Here is a 12,840-nt window from a genome sequence, read left to right as displayed (position 1 = left end):
GATGACTCCCAAATGACTCCCGTCCACCCTGTCAGGTAACCTGCCCTGCTCCCACCTGCTGCTCAGGTCACCCGTTCAGGGGTCACACCTCCACACCGGGAGCCAGAAGGTTGTCAATTGATGCGTCCTGGGCTCCACCTGCCCTCCCCCTTCAGCCCACCTGTGTCCCACCCGACATTCCTGGGCCCAGTCACCTGCTGGAAGGAGAAGGTAAGGGGAAGAGGCAGGGAACAAAGGAAGCCCAGGACATGTAAAAAGGCAGGACACCTCGCTTCTAGGGACACCAGGATACAGCTGTGGCCCCTGCCCCCTGGGGGGGAAGTCTGTGTCCCCCCTTTGTAAGTAAACCCTGCTTTATCTGCCTGCCTCGGCCTCCGCGAGCTTCTCTACTGTTCAGACTTCAACAGGTGAGGGAGCAGGACTCGTCACCGGTGACCAGTTGTCAAACTCACCTCCCTGCAGGCACCTGGAGAGCTTGGGAGATGGTCCAGGTGTCCCCAGCTCACCTGGCCTACCCAGGTGGGCCCTACAGTGTCAAGCACCCCATGCCTATCCTAGCAGCCCCTCATCCAGCCACAGAGTGCCCCAGGCTGACAGATGCCTGTTCCGTAGCACAGCGTGACCCCAGTTGCACTCGGCTGGTGGCTGGTGTCGTGCACAACAAACCAGGTGCTCCGGACTTAGGGCACCTCACACCTCACTTAGAGTCAGTGCCAGCCTAGAATTCCACCCCAGACAACTTATGTCACCAAGCACATCCAGGAAAGACGTTCTCGGTCATGAAAAGATTGGGAAGTACCCGCCCAGCCCAACAGCCTCATTCCGGAAACACTGAAAGAGGCTGAGACCGGAAGGGGGCTTGAACAAGGCAGGAAACCAGGTGGCCAGGGAGCTGAGCCTGGGGCACAGCCAGTGCCCAGTGGAGATGCCACCTCCTCTATGTGCTGTTTCCTTGAGTGACATGCCTCCGCCTCCTGGGAACATGTGCTCCCTAAACACAGGTTTGACCCCTGTCTTAACTCCCAGTGCCTACAGCTGCTCCAGGCACATAGTAGACCCTCAGTTAATCCAGCTGATTCACTGAGTGAGTGAGTGAGCGTATAGTGGGGAAGGGAAAGCAGAGACGGAAAACAGTGGGACCAGCCATCAGAGAAATGGTCGAAAAGAGCAAGAGGGAGAAGAGGCAGAGGAGACAGGGACTGACAGAAGGGGGCAGGCAGAGGGGCAGGGGCAGGTGACAGGGCACAGGTGCACAGAGAAAGGAAAGGCGACTGCTGATTTGTCACCTGGGCAGTGCTTCGGGTGTCAGCAGGATGGAGGCTCCTGGTCAGAAGGGCTGGTGTGTGTTTCTTTGATCCACCAACTTGTCCTGGAAGAGAAAATGCTCACTTACTGCAGGAAGTCTGCAGGGAGCAGTGGGGGAAGGAGCCGTCCCTGAGCCTCTCTGCTCCCCGTGCTCCTCTGCAGGTGAGCCTCTTGCTGAGCTGGGCTGGTTGGCATAATGAGAAGCTCTGGGCACCCGGGGGACCTCCAGGGGGAGCTCTGTACCCGCTGCCCAGGCCACAGCTCAGTGCCCTGGGGAGCCGCGTGGAGACCCACGCCTTCCTTCCTGCGGTTCTGGCCCGGGACTCCTGGATGCTGACCTGAAAGCATCCGTGAACTGGGAGGAGGTGACAGGTTTGGGTGGCTCCACACCTGGATGCCACCTGGGCATCCTCAGTGTCCTCTCAGCAGGAAGAAGGCCAAAGCCCTTCCCCAGAAACCCAGACTCCCAGGAGGGAGAACCTGGTGCTGGACAGTGTCCTTAGCTTTGCACAGGGTTTGCCAGGAGGTTCCTCTAGGGGGCCACCTCCCAGCAGTGGGAAGGGGGAGGGTCCCAGACAAAGTCTGGGGCTGGGAGAACTGGGCTTGTGGTTCCTTCCAATGAGGAGGAAAGGGAAGGTGTCTAAGTCTCAAGATGGCTGCTCGGACTCTCCCTAACGAAAGCCCACCTGGGGTCAGTGGGCAGTGAAGGGGGAAAGATTCCTCTCCCTCCCTCCCTAAGTCCACCTCTTCATCCACCCACCCACCCAACCATCCACCCATCTATCCATCCACCCACCCATCCATTCACCCACCCATCCCCCTACCCATCCACCGATCCATTTATCAACCCATCCACCCATCCAACCATCCATCCATCCATCCACCTGCTCATCCAACCACGCATCCATCCATACATCCATCTACCCATCCATCCATCCATCCATCCATCCACCCATCCATCCACCCTTCCACCCATCCAAACAATGATCCACCCTTCAATCCATCCACCCATCCATCTACCCTTCCATCCATCCACCCATCCACCCACTCATCCACCCACTCATCCATCCACCCATCCATCCACCCTTTCATCCATCTACCCTTCCATCCACCCACCCTTCCATCCACTCATCCATCCATCCATCCATCCATCCATCCACCCATCCATCCACCCTTCCACCCATCCAAACAATGATCCACCCTTCAATCCATCCACCCATCCATCTACCCTTCCATCCATCCACCCATCCACCCACTCATCCACCCACTCATCCATCCACCCATCCATCCACCCTTTCATCCATCTACCCTTCCATCCACCCACCCTTCCATCCACTCATCCATCCATCCATCCATCCACCCTTCCATCCACCCACGTATCTATCTACCCATCATTCTACCCATCCATCCACCTATCCACCCATCCACCAATCCATTCACCCTTCCATCCATCCACTCATTCATACACCCTTCCATTCACCCATCCACCCATCCACCCATCCATCCACCCTTCTTTCCATCCACCCATCCACCCACCCATCCAACCCTTCACCCATCCACCCTTCCATCCATCCATCCACTCATCCATCTACCCATCCACCCATTCATCTACCCATCCATCCACTCATCCACCCATCCACCCATCCATCCAACCTTCCACCCATCCACCCTTCCATCCATCCATCCACCCTTCCATCCATCCACCCATCCATCTACCCATCCATCCATCCACCTGCCCACCCACCCATCCATCTATCCACCCATTCATCCACCCATCCATCTACCCATCCACCCATCCATCCATCCATCCATCCACCCATCTATCCATCCATCTATCCATCCCCCCATCCCCCCATCCACCCATCCACCCACCCATCTACCCACCCTTTTATCCACCCACTCACTCATCCATCCATCCATCCATCCATCCACCCATCCATCCACCCTTCCATCTATCCACCCATCCACCCATCTACCCATCCATCCACCCATCTATCCATCCAGCTATCCAATCACCCATCCATCCATCCATCCACCCTTCCTCCACCCATCCATCCACCCTTCCTCCACCCATCCACCCATCCATCTACCCATCCATCCACCCATCCACCCATCCATCAACCCATCCACCCTTCCATCCATATATCCATCCACCCATCTACCCATCCATCCACCCTTCCATCCACCCATCCACCCATCCATTCACCCATCCACCCTTCTATCCATCTATCCATCCACCTATCCACCCATCCATCCACCCATCCATCCACCCATCCATCCACCCATCCATCCACCCATCCACCCTTCCATCCATCCACCCATCTATCCATCCACCCATCCATCCACCCATCTATCCATCCATCTATCCACCCTTCCATCCATCCACCCATCCACCCATCCATCCACCCATCCATCCACCCTTCCATCCATCCACCCATCCATCCACCCATCCATCCACCCTTTCATCCCATCTACCCTTCCATCCACCCACCCTTCCATCCACCCATCCATCCACCCTTCCTCCACCCATCCACCCATCCATCTACCCATCCATCCACCCATCCACCCATCCATCAACCCATCCACCCTTCCATCCATGATATCCATCCACCCATCCACCCATCCATCCACCCTTCCATCCACCATCCACCCATCCATCTACCCATCCATCCACCCATTCCACCCATCCTCTCCACCCACTCCACCCTTCTATCCATCTATCCATCCACCCATCCACCCATCCATCCACCCATCCATCCACCTATCCACTCTTCCATCCATCCACCCATCTATCCATCCACCCATCCATCCACCCATCTATCCATCCATCTATCCATCCACACTTCCATACACCCATCCACCCATCCATCTACCCATCCATCCACCCATCCACCCTTCTATCCATCTATCCATCCACCCATCCACCCATCCATCCACCCATCCATCCACCTATCCACTCTTCCATCCATCCACCCATCTATCCATCCACCCATCCATCCACCCATCTATCCATCCATCTATCCATCCACCCTTCCATACACCCATCCACCCATCCATCTACCCATCCATCCACCCATCCACCCACCCATCCGCCCATCCATCCACCCATCCACCCTTCCATCCATCCATCCATCTATCCATCCATCTATCCATCCACCCATCCATCCACATATCCACCCATCCATCCACCTATCCATCCACCCATCCTTCCATCCATCCACCCATCCACCCTTCCATCCATCCACCCATCCATCCACCCATCCATCTACCCATCCATCCACCCCATCCACCCTTCCATCCATCCACCCATCTATTCACCCATCCATCCACCCATCCACCCTTCCATCCATTCCACCCATCTATACATCCATCTATCCATCCACCTCCACCCATCCATCTACCCATCCATCTACCCATCCATCCACCCATCCACCCATCCATCCACCCATCCATCCACCCATCCACCCTTCCATCCATCCACCCATCTACCCATCCATCCACCCATCCATCCATCCACCCTTCCATCCATCCACCCATCTATCCACCCATCCTCCCATCCACTCATCCATCCATCTACTCACCCTTTTATCCACCCACTCACCCATCTATCCATTCACCCACCCATCCATCCACTCATCCATCCACCCATCCACCCATCCATCCATCCACCCATCCACTCATCCACCCATCTACTTATCCATCCACCCATCCATCCACCCATCTATCCATCCATCTATCCATCCACCCATCCATCCTTCCATCCATCCATTCATCTACCCACCCACCCATCCATCCACCTAACCACCCTTCCATCCATCCATCCATCCACCCTTCCATCCATCCACCCATCCACCCATCCATCCACCCTTCCATCCATCCACCCATCCATCTACCCACACTTTTATCCACCCATCCACCCATCCATCCATCCACCCATCCACCCACTCTTCCATCTATCCACCCATCCATCCACCCATCCACCCTTCCATCCATCCACCCATCCACCCATCCATCCACCCATCCATCCACCCTTCCATCCATCCACCCATCTATCCTTCTACCCATCCATCCACCCATCCACCCATCTATCCCCCCATCCCCCCATCCACCCTTCCATCCATCTACCTACCCTTTTATCCACCCACTCACCCATCCATCCACCCACCCATCCGTCATGCACCCATTAATCCACCCACCTCTCTCCTCACCATCCCCTCAGTAGACATATGCTGCTCCCTCAGGTGCCAAAGCTGTGCAGGGAGCGAGTGCATGCTCATGGTTGGAGTGAAGTTGGAGGAGATAGGAAGGGATAGCATTGGGGCTGGGAAAGCCACAGGGGAGCGCTGACTTCACCAGAGTGACCGCCCTGGGAGCAGTGGAGGAGGGAACAGCGAAGGGTGAAGGTACATCCCACTCCCACGCTTTTGGTACTGGGGATGGAACTGGGGGCGCTTTAACACATGCCTATGACCTTTTATTATTATTATTTTCTGACAGGGCCTCACTAAATTGTTGAGGGACTCACTAAGTTGCTGAGTCTAGCCTCAAACTCATGATCCTCCCACCCCGGCCTCCCATTCCCTGGGACACAGGCGAGTAGCACCATACCTGGCCAGGTGAAGCCTTAAGGGTGTGGGCAGGCAGGAGGAGCACCTCCCTCCTGAGAGCTGGCGGTGTCCCTGGGAGCCGGTGGCCCCACTGGGTCTGAATCTACACACGTGGGGACTGCACGCCCAACCTCTATACATCAGGTTTAGGAAATGTGACAATTCTACAGTGGGGAAACTCTGTCCTAGAGAGAAGTGACTTGTCTGACCTCACACAGCTACGCTGGGCGTCCCCTGGAGAGCCGGGACTTCCTCTGCGGCTCCAGGCAGGGAGTTGGGAAAGCCATGCTGGGGAAGAGCCAGGGGCCAGGGGGTCCTGTGTGCTCCCAGCAGGGCGGGCGCCAGGAGGAGCCGGAGAAGAGGCCACTGGTCCAGGCAGGACAGGAGTCTGAGCTCACTGGGAAAAATGAAGCCACCCGGGCTCCTTCGGAGCTTGGGTTTCCGTGTGCTCAGGAACGGGAGCCTAGGGGTCCAGTCCAGGGCTGACCATGTCTGGCCCCAGGGCCCTCGGCGGAGAGAGGGGTCAGGGTTTTCTCCCCCATCTCTTCTTCCCTGTCCCATCTCAGCCCTGGTCCCCAATATCGCCATGCCCTGCCAGCACCTCAGGCTGCCGTTCTGAGTGTGATGTGGCTCACATCCTCTGACACGGTGGCATGGGTGACACAGAAGGCCGACTCAGTGACAAGCAAGAGGTGCTGGACCCTGAGTGGATGGGTCTTGCCAGCCTTCTCTTCACTGGGCAGCTCCTGCCTCATCTGTGAAAGAGCCTTGCCCCTCTTTGGAGTTCCAAGTCCCCTGGATGACCCTCGGTTCCTGGCTCCCATTTGTCCTGGAAGAGGACAGCCCAGGGCACATCTGCTGCACTCAACCTGTACCTTCTGCAGAACCCAGGTCAGCCTGCCTGGCCAGCTCCCTTGAGATCTTGGGAAGTCACTACCCTCCCAGAGATGCCAGGGTCTCCTCTGAAAACCCACGATCAATTTCAAAGCCAAAGGCGGTTGGAAGAATTTGTGGCATCGTGGATCTGGGGACACTTGGAAGGTTGCCAAGCACCGTTCTCACGGGGACCTCACCACCAGCACCGCCGTGTATTGGGAAAAAGTGTACCCCAACCACATGAGTGGTGGGTGCCATGGAGAGCCGCGGGCCCCAGGCTCGGTTAGGGTGGGTACAAACATCTTCTCCCTAATTCCAGGCTGTTCTAGCTTCATGATAACTGAGTTATTAATAATAACTGCCGGGCGAGGTGGCGCACGCCTGCCATCCCAGTGGCTCGGGGGGCTGAGACGGGGGATCATGAGTTCAAAGCCAGCCTCAGCAAAAGCTGCTAGGCAACTCAGTGAGATCCTGTCCCTAAATAAAATACAAAATAGGGCTGGGGATGGGGCTCAGCGGTTGTGTCCCTGAATTCAATCCCTAGTACCCCCCCAAAAAAAGAATTGAGTGTCCACCAGGTCCCAGACCCTGTTGTGCATTTCTTCTGCATCTTATTTAATCCCTTCCCAGGAGGGGAGGGGAACTATCACTACCCATTTTGCAGATGAGGAAATTGAGGCCCAGAGGGGCGACCACTGGCCTGGTTGATTCTCCTGCTTAGTAAGACATGGCTCTGGTTCAGTTGTAGGTCAGCTAAGCCCCAGACCAGAGCAGCTGACAAGATGGAGTCCGGTGGGACACAGCAGCCGAAGGGACACCAGAAAGAGACAGCGCCAGCCCCCAGCCTCCAGCCCCCAGCCCCCAGTGCTTCTGCCCTGAACCAGGCAGCCGTGCACAGAGCTCAGGAAGCTGCCAGCATCCTCTCCCAGGCCAGCTGGAGGGCCCTGGGGGGTGACCCAGTCCTGCCATCCCTTGACAGATGGGAGCCCCAAGGCCCAGAGAGGGGCCGAGATGGGGCCGAGGTCACACAGAGCCTCAGGGTTCTCAGCAGGCTCCCGCCTGGGACAGACAGCTTTATTAATCTCGCCCCTCCCAGGGCCCCAGATGGCGGCCCAGCCCATCTGCACCGAGCCGGGCGGGAGGGGCTCTCTGATTAAGAAGAACAGCTTCGTTCATAAATCACTCCTCTTGTTCTCCCTGCCCCCAGCCCTGGGCACACTTTCTGGAGAGAAAGAGAAATGGCAGGTGGGCGAGGATGACCCAGCGCCCGGGACTGCGGACGAACCTGGAGAGCCAGAAACGGCCGGTGTGCGCCTGGCCAGCAGAGGGCGCTGTGGCTCAGGCAGGGCTGCGCGGGGCCTCCTGTGGCCGGCCCGGTGGCTCTGCTCCCACCAGCAGGACCCACGCCACCCACGTGGTGGTGCCAGGCGCGTCCACGGTGTTTACCTACCGATCTCACTCGATCCTCCAGAAAGCTCTGCAAAGTTCACATTGTCATTCCCCTTCACAGACGGGAAACCAAGGCTCCAGGGGCTAGGAAGGTCCCAGAGCTGAGATCCCCCCAGCTCGGCTGGACCCTGAGACCCACGCGGGCTCCTCCATCAGCACCAGGCTGTAAGAGGGACACTGACCCTGAAGGTCGGGTGTCTAGAATGGGGGACTTAATTGCCCACTGGTTGTGCCTGCTGGGTCTCATGCATCCCAAGACAGATGGTCTCCTAAATAAGCAATTGGCCCCAAATCCTGGCAGTGGCAGGACAGAGACTTGGACCCAGACAAATGGGACTAAAATCTAATTAGGCTCCTGAGGGGCGGGTGCCCTGAGGGTTGGATACCAGGAGCAAAGCCAGCTGTGGATGCAACCGGATCCTAGATGACAGTCTCCCTGGTCCCCCCCCCTCACTGAACTGTGAATGTCAAGGGGCACAGGGCAACCTCAGCGTCTGGGAGGCCCCGTCTCTGGTCTGTGGCTTGAGTCAGGCTGGGCGCTCAGAGATTCCCATCAGAGAATCTTCAAAAAGGAAATGCCTTTTCTGCGAGCTACCTGCAACTCCTCGTTTCACATGTGGAGTGCTAAGACCCAGAGAGGGATGGGGTCTCGTCCAAAGCCACACAGCATGGCTAGAACCACGATTTCCTGATACCAAGCCTGCTGCGTTTCCCACCAATCCAGGAGCTCCCTACGACTAACACCTTGATTTATGATGACTTCTGAAAGCTCTCGACACACATTACCTCACTGAATCCGCCAGCCTGTGGCATGGACACTCCTGTTTTACAGATGAGGAAATTGAGGCTCATCTGGGACAAAACAGCATTCCTTGCTCCTCCGCCCTGCTGCCCTGCAGAGGCATGGCTCCATGGGCTTCGAGCCGGCTGGCCCCGAGGGTGACCTCGCAGTCTGTGCCTCCGGTCACCCATGAACTGGGTCTGGGCTTCATCTGCAGAAGCTGCTGTCCCACCCTCAGGTCGGAGCCCATACCCCATCTTAGACGCCTGACCTGCACTGTCTCTGGACACCAAGGCTCTGGACCTGCCCGCAGAGACTCTGACCTGGTCATGGGGAGGCAGAATGAGGAGAGTAAAAAGGGAAACGGCCGTGGTCACCTGCCCAGGTGTGCAAGTCACGCTTACATCTCTTGGTCACAGACGGCGCTGTTCAATCAGTGGTTAGACCTCGGCCACAGGCAGCGTGGAGTCCTGTGCCCACAGGACGGAACAACGCGTCAGAAACAAAGAGGAAAGTGACCCCCACCCTGATAATGGTCAGTCAATGACCCCTCCCCCACCCTGGTGGTGGTCAGCTGCCCGGTCACAACACACGGGACTGAAGGCGCCTCTCAGCTCGGGTCCCTGTGCTGTGGTGCTGACGTGCTGAGTGCCCGGCTGAGGGGCTGGGGCAGCCCTGTCCAGGGCCGCCCTCGCCTGCCTCCCCGAGCCCAGCTTCCCTCTCTCAGTAAATTCAGTCTGTGCCTCACTTGGCGCACCTCCCAGATGGGCGCGGTGGCGTATGCCTGCAATCCCAGCTGAGGGAGGCTGAGGGAGGAGGATCGCAAGTCCACAGCCAGCCTCAGCAATTCAGCCAGGCGCTAGGCACCCCGGCCAGACCCTGTCTCTAAATGAACTATGAGTAGGGCTGGGTGTGGCTCAGAGGTCAGGCGCCCCGCGTCCAATCCCCGGCACCACTCGCTGGCCTGAGTCCAGCGGCCACCATGCTCTTTATCAACCCGTGGGCTCCGGCTCCCGGGGGTCCCGTCACTGTCATCCGATCAATCTGCGGCGGTTTGGGGTGCACTGAACACCTGCTTAGATGGGCCCCTGGGACAGGACGGTGGCTCGTCACTTGTGCTGACTTTCAGCTCAGCGTCAGGGAAAGGGACGGTGCCATTTTGTCCCCAAGTTCACGGGTCCCTTCAGTTGTGCGTGAGCTGAGCCTGACCCCGCCCTGCGGTGACGTCCCACATTACCTGTGGCTCACTCCAGTCCGCCACCCCTTTCCACCCCCCAGACAGCCCCGTGTCCCACCTTGTCCTCCGTCCCGGCAGGGGACAGAGAATCTGCCGCCGGATTGGCCGATGAGACACAGGAGAGGGAGGGGACCAGGACCCCAGACGTCAGTTAAAGAATCAGTGGCCAGAGGGACCCCCTGTGGCCGGCTCCCTGGACGGCAGCCCTCCTAGGTGGGGTGGAGGGGCCAGAGGCCAGGCGGGGGTCGACAATCCCCGGGGGCTTGTGAACCCTCAGACCCGTAGGCTGCAGCCGTGGGGTGTGCATTCTGGGGTTCAGGGAGGGCCCACCAGGGCGTCCCTTCTGCACGTCCCGGGGGCCACACTGCCAGGCCCGGGGGCCCCGAGGGGAGAAGCCCCGAGTCTCACCTGGAAGGGGGGGCCCAGGCCACTGGAAACCACGCGCCCCGGTGTCCGGGCCCAGCAGCCCTTGGCGTCTGCTCTGCCACTCACGCCCAGAGCCCGGCTCCTCCCGCAGCACCCCGGGTTGGCCTTTTGGCCACAGCTCCCCTTCCCCATGCTGACCATCCCCCCTCTCTAAGGCAGCCAACTGCGTGACGATGGCCTGCCACTGGCCTCAGGGACGCGAGGACCAGCCGCCCAGGCTGAGCCTCCTCTGCCCCCAGTGCGCAGGGGCCTGTGCAGAGGAAGAGACCTGCTGGGTCCGCGGCCAGCGCTGGGGGCTCTGGGCCTCTCACAGCTGCCAGCCCCAGCCCTGAATCACCTTGGAGGAGCAGGGTCCCCGCGGTGACCAGAGGCGGCCTCATCCCCTGGAAGTACCTAGGACCAGGTATGGGAGAAGCAGGCCACCCCCAGGGCATCCTTCCGACCCGCCGCAGGCTGCCGTGGGACTCAACCACAGGGGCCCAGAGGCCACCGCGTCCTGTGGCCAGGGGCTGGTATCCAGAGGGAAGGGCCTTGCCTGAAGGCTCGGGGCAGTCAGGGGCGGGTGACGTGGCCCAGGCCTGCCCTGCCACACCCGGGTGGCTCAAACGAGCCCCAACCTCTGAGTCCCTTCCAGGCCTGACGGGGGTCCTGAAGGTGCCCCTTAGGGCAAGTGCCACCACCAGTGCAATCACTGCGCCTGCCCCGTGTGCGCCAAGCCCCCGCCCAGAGGAACATGGGGGTCCTCCCGAGCCACCCAGCCGTGAACTGAGGCTGGGAGGAGGGAGGAGGCGGCCCGCGCTGCCCAGGTGAGGGAAGCCAGGGTTCTGCCGGGGGCACCCCCGAGAGGTCCAGCAGCTCTGCCTGGCCCAGGGCCGAGCAGGCGGGGAGAGGCAGCACGGGGTTCGAGTCCTGCCCTGTCGCTGACCCTCCGGCCCTGGCCCCCGCCCGCCTTCCCACAGTTTATCCCCCAGAGCCTGGCGCTCTAAAGAGACCCCTGAAAGGCTTCCTAATCCACCCCCAAACCCACAGGGCCGTTGCTGGGCAACCTGCCCCCCACAGCCCCGATCTGAATATCTGATGGATCCCGGGTATTAAGGGGCCTGGGAACCAAGGAGAGACCGTGGGTCTGGACGGGCGGGGGCTGGGAGCCGGGGGCCCTGCCAGAGCAGCCCCTGCAGCAGGGGGTGGCCCGGCTTCCCGGCTCTGTGGTGTCCCCCGGGGTCAGGCGGGTGGGAGGCTGGACCGTGGTGGGGGCCGAACTCCAGGGCTGCGGGCCCCGGGGTGGCGGGATTTTACTTTCCCAGGTGGACAAAGGTGACCGCTTGGTTTTTTGCCTAAAAGCCCCCCTGGACACCGCTGGGTTCTCACTTGATCTCCTTCGAGCCCCGAGCCCCGAGCCTCGGCCACACGGGTTGTCCTTCCCAGGTCACCACTGGGGACACTGGGATCAGAGCGCTCGGGGGACAGACAGGGACCCAAGGCCGCGGCTCCAAAGCCAGGTGATGGACGGCCAGCTCACAGCCGGCACTGCCCGCAGACCAGGCGCTGCCCGGGACTTTATAGTGACTGGCGGTACCAGGGGGCAGCAGCACCTCCTGTTTACAGATGTGGAAACTGAGGCTGGGGGGGTCAAAGCCAAGGTCAAGAGTCGAGCGGCAGTGGTGAGGGGCTGGCCGGCTTCAGCCTCCGGGACAGACACTCACGTAAATACACAGACACGGGCACAGAGGCCCCCCAACAGCGGCGCAGGCTCAGACGCGGCACACAGAGAAGACACATGCACACGTGCACATGTGGCCGCTGGCCACCTTCCCGCCCCAGTGACCTAAGCCCAATGAGAAGTGTCCAAGGTCCTGTGGTCAGCGCCTCCACCAACATCAAGACTTCCTCGCGGCCAAACTCGTTCTTTGGTTTTTTTTTTGTTTGTTTTGTTTTTTTTTTGGTTTTGAGCCCAGGGCTGCTCTGCCACTGAGCCTCGTCCCAGCTCTGCCTTTACGACCTTTTTGACTTTGAGACAGGGTCTTGCTGAGTGGCTGGGGCTGTCTTAGAGGTTGTGATCCTCCCGCCTCCGCCTCCCATTCCCTGTAATTCCAGGAGTGCACCCCTGTGCCCGGTGCCTGATGGTAGTCTTAAAAATCTCAGGGAGGGAAACCCCACAG

At 59.3% G+C, this 12,840-nt stretch overlaps 1 protein-coding gene across 4 annotated transcripts in view; it reads right to left on the bottom strand.

The window, feature by feature from the left end:
- Positions 1-12,840, bottom strand: part of Tspan18 (tetraspanin 18) — a 154,156-nt gene that overhangs the window by 20,252 nt on the left and 121,064 nt on the right. For all 4 annotated transcript variants that reach the window (XM_076847076.2, XM_076847078.2, XM_076847077.2 and 1 more), the window contains exon 4: positions 1,287-1,369. The gene's annotated coding sequence lies outside the window, so the exon portion shown is untranslated. The remainder of the gene's footprint in view (positions 1-1,286; positions 1,370-12,840) is intronic.

Source organism: Callospermophilus lateralis, chromosome 2 (assembly GCF_048772815.1).
Source record: "Callospermophilus lateralis isolate mCalLat2 chromosome 2, mCalLat2.hap1, whole genome shotgun sequence".
NCBI classification, from domain to species: Eukaryota; Metazoa; Chordata; class Mammalia; order Rodentia; family Sciuridae; genus Callospermophilus; species Callospermophilus lateralis.
This window is presented reverse-complemented; position numbering and strand designations above follow the sequence as displayed.